A 9294-nucleotide genomic window follows, 5' to 3' on the forward strand; every position below is an offset into this window, starting at 1 on the left:
CATAAACTGACTGTGAGAACTTCAAACCTGTTCTTTATAATCAATATGAAATGTAGAGACTCTGTAAATAAGAGATTCATTGTGCAGTGTTGTCAGCTTCACAAACGTGAAAAACTTTGTAAGCTCAGTCTAAAAAGAAATGTCTGAAAGGAAGTTTTTTGTTCACTTTCTGTATATAATCACTGAACACTTTGCACATAATTGTTTTTCATGCTGCTAAGAGGACTTGAGTGTTTGCTAATTATCATTCTGTGAGTCATTCCTGAAATATTTAATGTTGAGTCAGGGCATAATGACCACTCTTTGGTGAAGTGAATATCATTGGTCATACTCACAAATCCACATATCAATATTTGGATGGAACGTATTTTAAAGGAAGCCAATGGTTTTCAGTTAACATGTTAGATGCATGCATAATGGCCAGGAATTCAGATCTGACTGAAACTGACAAGGACTAGACTGTTACAGCAAATCACTCTGTCAATGTGTTTCTGAAATGAAGTCGATTGGTTGCTCCTGGTTAGCAGTGTTGAATTTTTTGCAGTGATCTGAGGAAAGACAAGCCACAAACTGGCGCCAGGGTGTTGGGTGCTACATCTATTCACAGGTCAAACTTAATTGTATTGATATTAATGTAAGGATTTAAAAATATATGTATTCATTACGTTTTAATAGGTTGTTAATTTCTTATTTAAAGCCAATGTATTATCTTCACAGCTGTAATCAGATTACAAGTTATTGTAAGGTATTACAAGGTAATAACTAAAACAATTCAGATGTATTTTTTAAACTAAATTAAAGATAGAAAATTTGGGCACCCCAATAGAATAACCCTTTTGCTGAAAAACAAGTCATATTAAGTGCCTGTAGACACTTATAGTCAAGGATAAGTCACTGAATCTTGCTGAAGGCATTTTGGACCATTCTTCCTTGCCAAATATCTCCAGTTCAGTCAGGTTTGATGGGTGCCGAGCGTGAGTAGTCCTTTTCAAATTAATCCATAGATTTTTGATAATGTTTAAGTCTGGGGACTGGAATGGCCATTCTAGATCAGTCTATTATGTCTAAATATGAATGCCTTGGTAAAGGAATTATGAATTCCTTGGTAAATCTGGAACTTTTCTTTTTGGTCATTGTCCTGCTGAAACATCCAACCCTGTCTTAACATTAGCCTTTTGACTGATTCCTGAACTTTGTGGAACCCATGTGACCTTTAACTATGACAAGGTTTCCAGTACCTGTGCTTGCCACACATTTGCGAGCATGATTGACCCTTCACCATATTTTACAGTAGAGAGCAGGTTCTTCTTTTGAAATGCTCTTTTCCACAATGCAAAGCGCATATGGTTGTGGCATCTGTTCACAGTATATTTTTTTCAAAAAATGATTCTGGCTTGTCCAGATGAACCTTTGCATACCTCAAATGACTCTTCTTGTTGGCAGAATGGAGAAAAGGCTTCTTCTGCAACATCTTCCATTGAGCTGTGTTTTGTAAAAGAGTGCACTGAACAGTGGAACGATGTACAATGACATTGTTAGCAGCAAGATGTTCCTGGAGTTATTTGGTTTTCAGTAGTTTGTCTGTAATCATTCTAACCATTCTAAGCCTTTGCCTTTCGAATATTTTCCTTTACAAAAACTGTTTTTTGTAAACTTTACTTGCACTGACTACTGAAACTTTGATACCATAACAACAATAAACATAAGCATGAACAACTGAGTAGTGTTGGGAGCATGTGCCCCATATTAAATAGTACAATCAAAAAAAAAAAAAAAACTTTCGCTCCTTGTTTATGTTGCCGTTTCCTCTCCCACCTGGTAACCTCCCTGCACACTTCTAACAAAATTGCAGCTGGTCAGCAACATATCAACTGAGTTGCTGTTACATTTCTTATTCTATTTAGATACAAAAACAACCCAGAGAAGAGAACACAGCTAATATTCAGGTTCACCAGCCAGCCTGCAGGACAATTATGCAAATTTTGGCCCCAGCAGTGCACCTGAGATTTTACAGAGGACAGCAGTTTTAACACTGGAAAACAGCCAGATCTTCCTCTGACCATGGGAAAATAAGAAATCGAAAGCTCAGGATGCATTTGAATAATGCAGGGAATGTGGATAAGCTGATGATTAATATTCAAGTCAGTGTAGAAATACACTTGTGACTGTAGTATTACTGGTAGAATCTTCTAGTAGAGAATGTCAAGCTACAATCCTTTGTTTTGTATTTTGGACTTGTACAGTAATTTTTGTGTTTTATTGTTGCCATTATCAGGCTAAGTAATGATAGCTAAGTGGTAAGCACACTTGCCTCATATCAAGAAGGTCACTAGTTCGAGTCTTAACTGGACCAGGAGACTTTTTGTGTGTGGCATTTGCGTGTTCATATATGATTAGAGGTCTTTAAGGAAAACCCAAGGAGCTAGTTTGTGTGTAAATATGTGTTGTGAATTAGACATTTTTTTAAAACTTGAGAGAGGGGGTAGAATCAGGAAAGGTCTGCAAGTTGCTGTAAGAATAGATTTTTAACTATAGCTGTTTAAACTGTAGTTCTGTCGAATTACTAAAAAGTTATCTGTATGATGGTGAAAAACGTTCGAGGTTACTAAAGTAACCCTTCGTTCTCCGAGGAGGGGAACGGAAGCACTATAAGTGGATTTGATTGTAAAATCCACGCATTGGGAGGTTCGGTTCAGAAGCTACTCGTCTGAAAGAGTATTGAACGGGCCAATTAATAATGAATTGGCAGCGCAAGCCTGCGCAGGTGAGCGGCATAAGCAATCAACTGAGTATATAAGCTCACCTGGCGCCAGCAGACGCTATCCTTTTTAAGCTGAAGAGACTTTTAACAGCTAAGGGATTATGGCGACGGAGTATAGTGCTTCCGTTCCCCTCCTCGGGGAACAAAGGGTTACTTTAGTAACCTCAAACGTTCCCCTTCGGGGGGAACTCCAGCACTATAAGTGGATTTGATTGTAAAAATCAAAACGCATTGGGAGCCCATTGAAAGCACCATAATGACTGCACCTTACCAACACCCACCATGAGAGAGCGGTCAGGCAAGCGTGACGCACCCAGATCACGAGAGGCGTGGTCCTCCAACGTGCCCTTGGCCCTAACTTATCCTACTTCAAAAGAAGTTTTACGGAATAGGTATCTTTTTTGGGAGTCGCTAGCGTCTAGATAATTCTAGGAATACACGACAGTACGTTGGGAAGCGTGCCATCCCAGTAGGGAGGACGCTGCGGAGACCATCCGCACCCAATAGGGGGAAACAAATGGAATTACATATGGACTAACCCTGAGAAGGGGGAGTGCGCATAAGAAGGTGGTTAGCAGATAGGGAAAGCACGGGTCCGCCCAGGGGGGGAACTTAACCGTGGCGGAAAAGCATATGGGGATCACCAGCGGGGATCGGCCATAGCAGGCACCTGTACCCAAAACGCGGGCTGACCAGCGGGCAGACCTACTACGTAATGGGCCAGCAAGTGACTCCTCCGCTGAGTCAGTGCTGGGGGCCTCGGAGGAATCTGCAGGGCTCACCAAATGGGGAACTTTACTGACAGACAGGAGGGTGCACATCTCTCCGTGTTAGGGAAAAAAAGGCACCGCAAGCGTGTACAACACCTACCGAGTTGTTTCCTCAATCACCAAAGGTACCTAACACCCTTGAGGAAACCGGCTCCACTCGCAGATTATAAAATCTTGCAAATGTGTTGGGTGTCGCCCAGCCCGCAGCTCTACAAATGTCTGTTAAAGAAGCGCCACCTTTCGCTCCGAGTGGAGTGCGCATGCACTCCTGGGGGGCGCGGCTGGCCTCTGCTCAAATAAGCACATGAAATGGCCTCCACAATCCAGTGGGATAAACGTTGTTTAGACACGGCACTTCCCTGCTGCCGTCCGCCATAACAGACAAAGAGCTGCTCAGAAGATCTAAAGTTCTGAGTACGGTCCACATAAATGCGCAGAGCGCGAACTGGACAAAGTAAGGACAGGGCTGGGTCTGCCTCCTCCGGGGGCAGCGCTTGCAGGGTTACTACCTGATCTCTAAAAGGAGTGGTAGGAACTTTGGGCACATAACCCGGGCGGGGTCTCAGAATAACGTGAGAAAATCCCGGCCCGAATTCCAGGCACGAGTCACTGACCGAAAATGCCTCCAGGTCCCCGATCCTCTTAATGGAGGCCAACGCGACCAGCAGAGCTGTCTTCAGGGACAGAAATCTTAAAGATACTGTATCGAGTGGCTCGAAGGGATCAAATCGCAGGCTCGTGAGAACGAGGGCGAGATCCCAAGAGGGCGTGAGAGGGGGGCGAGTTGGATTAATTCGTCTAGCGCCTCTGAGGAACCGGATGATGAGGTTATGCTTTCCCACGGTGCCGCCAGCCACCGCGTCATGGTGAGCGGAGATGGCAGCAACGTAAACCTTGAGAGTGGAGGGCGACAGCCTGCTGTCCAGCTTCTCTTGAAGGAAAGAGAGCACAACACTGATCTGGCAAGATCGGGGGTCTTCTCTGCGAGAGACACACCACTCAGTGAATAGACTCCACTTCGGGGCGTAGGCGCGCCTCGTGGAGGGAGCTCTAGCCTGAGTGATGGTATCAACCACCGCGGGCGGCAGGTTACCTAAGTCTTCCTCGCGTCTATGGACCACACGTGGAGGCTCCAGAGATCGGGACGAGGGTGCCAGACGGTGCCTTGTCCCTGAGAAAGTAGGTCCTCTCTCAAAGGGATCTGCCAAGGGAGGGCCGTCGCAAGGAGGGAGAGCTCTGATATCCAGGTTCGGTTGGGCCAGGGGGGCGCAACTAACAAAACCTGCTCCTCGTCCTCCCTGACCTTGCACATTAACTGCGCGATCAGGCTCACTGGGGGAAACGCATACTTGCGTACGCCCCGAGGCCAGCTGTGGGCCAGTGCATCCGTGCCAAGAGAGCCCTCGGTCAGGTAATAAAACAACTGGCAATGAGCGTTTTCGGGGGAAGCAAACAGATCAATCTGGGCCTCCCCGAATCGCGCCCATATCAGCTGGACAGACTCGGGGTGGAGTCTCCATTCTCCAGAGTGAATCTGGCGCGCAGCGACTTCAGCCGCGGGTGACTCCAGAGGAGCAGACGGCGGGCGAGCTGAGACATGCGGCGAGAGCGCATACCCCCCATGCGGTTGATATACGCCGCCGCCGCCGTACTGTCCGTCCTGACCAGCACGTGTTGCTGCCCCAGCGCCGGAGAAAAACAGCGGAGAGCAAGGAACACTGCCAACAGCTCTAGGCGATTGATGTGCCAATGCAGCTGGGCACCTACCCACAGGCCCGCAGCTGCATGCCCGCGACACACGGCTCCCCAGCCTGTGCTGGAAGCATCTGTCGAAACAACAACATGACTGGACGCCTGTCCCAGAGGCACACCGGCCTGCAGGAACGAGGGGTCGTTCCAGGGGCTGAGGGTGCGGTGACACAGCGCAGTAACAGAGACTCGGTGTGTGCCCGCATGCCATGCGCGTCTCGGAACTCGATCTTGAAGCCAGTGCTGAAGTGGTCTCATATGGAGCAATCCGAGCGGCGTGACGGCCGCAGCAGAAGCCATATGCCCCAGGAGCCTCTGAAAATATTTCAGTGGGACCACTAACTTGCTGTCGAGCTCCCTCAGACAGTTCAGCAGCAGGCGAGCGCGCTCTCCGGAGAGGCGCGCTACCATGGTGACCAAGTCCAGCTTAATCCCGAGAAAAGAGATCCTCTGCACCGGGGCGAGTTTGCTCTTTTCCCAGTTGACCTGCAACCCCAATAGGCGGAGATGCCGGAGCACCTCGTCTCTGTGTGCAGTCAATTGCTCCCGAGAGTGGGCTAAAATCAGCCAGTCGTCGAGATAATTGAGTACGCGGATGCCCGCAAGCCGCAGAGGCGCTAGGGCACCCTCCGTGAGTTTGGTGAAGACCCGCGGAGACAGAGAGAGCCCGAAAGGGAGGACCTTGTACTGCCATGCTCGACCTTCGAACGCAAACCGCAGAAACTGACGGTGGCGTGGAAGAATGGAGACATGAAAATACGCGTCCTTCAGGTCTATGGCTGCAAACCAATCCTGAGGACGAACGCATCGGAGGATGCGCCTCTGCGTAAGCATTCTGAACGACAGCTTGTGAAGGCAGCGATTCAAAACGCGCAGATCTAGGATTGGCCGTGACCCACCGCTCTTTTTGGGTACGATGAAGTACGGGCTGTAAAACCCGCTCTCCATCTCGGCTGGAGGTACCAGCTCGATTGCACCCTTCGCCAGGAGGGCAGCAATCTCCTCTCGCAAGACAGGGGCGGACAGGGGATTGACCCTGGTGAAATACACGCCCGTAAACCTGGGAGGCCGTTTGGAGAACTGTAGTTCGTAGCCGAGTCTGATCATGCGTATGAGCCACCGCGAGGGGCTGGCCCGCGCTACCCAGGCAGGCAGAGCCCTCGCTAATGACGTCATCGCAGCAATCGTTGACGTACCCGCGGAGGGGCAGCGAGGAGCGGGTGTGCTGATCCGGGGAGCGCGAGGGTCCTACAGGAGAGCTGGAGGAGAGCGTTTCGCTCTGGCTCCGCACCCTGACTCCTGAGAGGGGGCTTGGGGGCTGGGAGAAGGGAGACCGTCCCCCCAGCGCCCGAGAGCCGCTGGCGGAGCATGCAAGCCCTGCGAGCTGAGAGGCAGCGCGTCCCAGACTGGCGGGGCTTGAGCTGTCACATCCGGGGAAGGGAGAAAATGCTCTTTGATCGAAACTTTGGTGGCACTGAAAAGTACCGTTGGATTTTGGGCCCCGCCCTCCAGCGGGGAAAGAGCAAGTCTCCTCTTCTCCGGATGGCCTGTCTCAGGGACGCTTCGCGGTCCGTTTACCGGACTTAGCGGCGCCCTGGGCAGGAGGGGCTACCGGCTTTCGGCGTGCTCGACGCGCTCGCTTCGCCGGAGGCGGAGGCGGGGGCGGGGCATCGGCCGTTGGCGGGCGCCCTCGGCGAGGAACAGCGGAGGTGGATGGCTCGGCCGGGGATGGAGCGGGCTTACGGCCCCGCCGATAGATGACTTTGCCCATCGCATCCGACTGCTCGCTCACCGCCTTGAACTCCTGGGTGAATTCACCGACGGTGTCGCCGAACAGGGCAGCCTGGGATATGGGCGCGTCAAGAAAGCGAACTTTGTCGACATCGCGCATATCTGCCAGGTTTAGCCAGAGGTGGCGTTCCTGGACCACAAGTGTGGACATCGTCCTCCCCAGTGCACAGGCGGCGGACTTAGTGGTCCGGAGAGCATAGTCGGTCGCCGTACGCAGCTCGTGTAACAAGCCTGGGTTAGACCCACCCTCGTGCAGCTCAGCCAGCGCCTGCGCTTGGTAGCGCTGGTAGGTGGCCATCGCATGCAAGGCGGAAGCTGCCTGGCCCGCAGCCTTGTGAGCTCTAGCTCCGAGGGAGGCAGAAAACTTACAGGCTTTGGACGGGAGACGGGGCGGACCACGCAAAGCGGGGGCGCCACGCGGACAAAGATTGACCGCAATGGCGCGCTCCACCTGCGGGATCGCCTCATACCCCCTGGCAGCTCCACCATCCAGGGTGGTGAGGGCGGAGGCGGACGCAGCGCGGGCAGAGAAAGGTGCCCTCCAGGACTGCGTGAGCCTACTGTGCACTTCCGGGAAGAAGGGGACGAGAGGCTTCGAAGGCTTCGCCTTCTGATCCTCTACGTAACACCCATCTAGTCGGTCCGACCGCGGGGCTGGGGATAAACCATCTCCAACCCGACGGCCGAAGCAGCCCGAGAAAGCACGGCCAACATGTCCGCTTCAATATCCGTTTTGACGGCGCTCGCTTGCCCAGAGGGGGCGAGCGGGTCCGGATCATCGTCGGACAATGAAAGCCCGCCCTCCGATGCCGCGAAGGACATCTGATCTCCGGTGTCAGCGAGCGTGAGAGCTACCATCTGATTAGACGGATCACTCTCAGTACCCGAAGCTTGGATGGAGTGCTTGGAGGAGCGAGAGGTCCGCGAGCCCGTGGGTGGCGGATTGTCTCTCGCTGAAGCCCTCAGATCTGCCCGAGCGCCCGCTGCAGAGCAGGAGGCAACTGGGGTGGCTCGCTCTCTTACGAAAGCTAACCGCGATCTCAACTGCGCAACGGTCATGGCATCGCAGTGACGACATGAACCGCCCCCGAGCACCACATTAACATGCTGGACCCCCAAACATGTAATGCAGTGATCGTGCCCATCATCCGGAGCCAGGAAACCCCCGCAACCAGAAACGCACAGTCGGAGCGCCATCCTGAAAAGGACGTGCTGCACGACTGTGTTGCTCTTTTAGGATTTGCAACAATACGCACCGCTCTTGGAGGACCGGACCCAAAGGGACGCCAGGCAAGGGAGATACCCAGCTCGACCGTCTGCCGCTGCGTGGACTCGCTCTGGACCGGGATGAAATCGTTCTCTCGAAATGGCTGTAGATCAGCAGGAGGAACCCTCATAAGCTCGATCAGAAAAGGCTCTGAAGCGAAAAGGATAGTGTCTGCTGGCGCCAGGTGAGCTTATATACTCAGTTGATTGCTTATGCCGCTCACCTGCGCAGGCTTGCGCTGCCAATTCATTCTTAATTGGCCCGTTCAATACTCTTTCAGACGAGTAGCTTCTGAACCAAACCTCCCAATGCGTGGATTTTACAATCAAATCCACTTATAGTGCTGGAGTTCCCCCCGAAGGGGAACTGTACATTTGTAGTCAAACCATGCTTCTTTAATCTTCTTAACCAAAATGGAAATAAGGGCAGTTATAATACCTAAAAATGTGGGAGAGCGTTGCTATTTTATAATGTTATTGTATTGCAATATGGAGCAATTAATTGTTGATGTTAATTCAAAAGTAATTTACAAATACTTAAAAATGAAATGATTTAATGGCAATAACTTGAGATGGTTACAACTGAATTAGTTACAAAATAACTGTATAAAATGATAAAACATGACATGATACAAACACATGATTAGGCCTCAAGTAGGCCTAGAGAGTAGGCCTCAAAAAAGCCTGATAGCAGGACAGGAGCAGAGCAGGAAAACTGTAAAAGGAAAAAAAAAAAATTACCACATATTTTGCATCTTTCTTGACCATGTGACCAAAGCCCAAACACTGAGACATACAAACTGACCAATTAACATGTGACCACATTGTAAAACCCCCAAAGTCCACATGTTAACCAGGCCCTGATCTTATCAGTATTTGCCTTTGGAATCTGTATGGGCCTTCTTTGTGAAAAATACATGTTTTGCTATAAACAAATGAATATGACAATTTTCATTC

This window comes from Danio rerio, chromosome 1, assembly GCF_052040795.2.
Source record: "Danio rerio strain M-AB ecotype USA chromosome 1, GRCz13ab, whole genome shotgun sequence".
In the NCBI taxonomy this organism is placed as follows: Eukaryota; Metazoa; Chordata; class Actinopteri; order Cypriniformes; family Danionidae; genus Danio; species Danio rerio.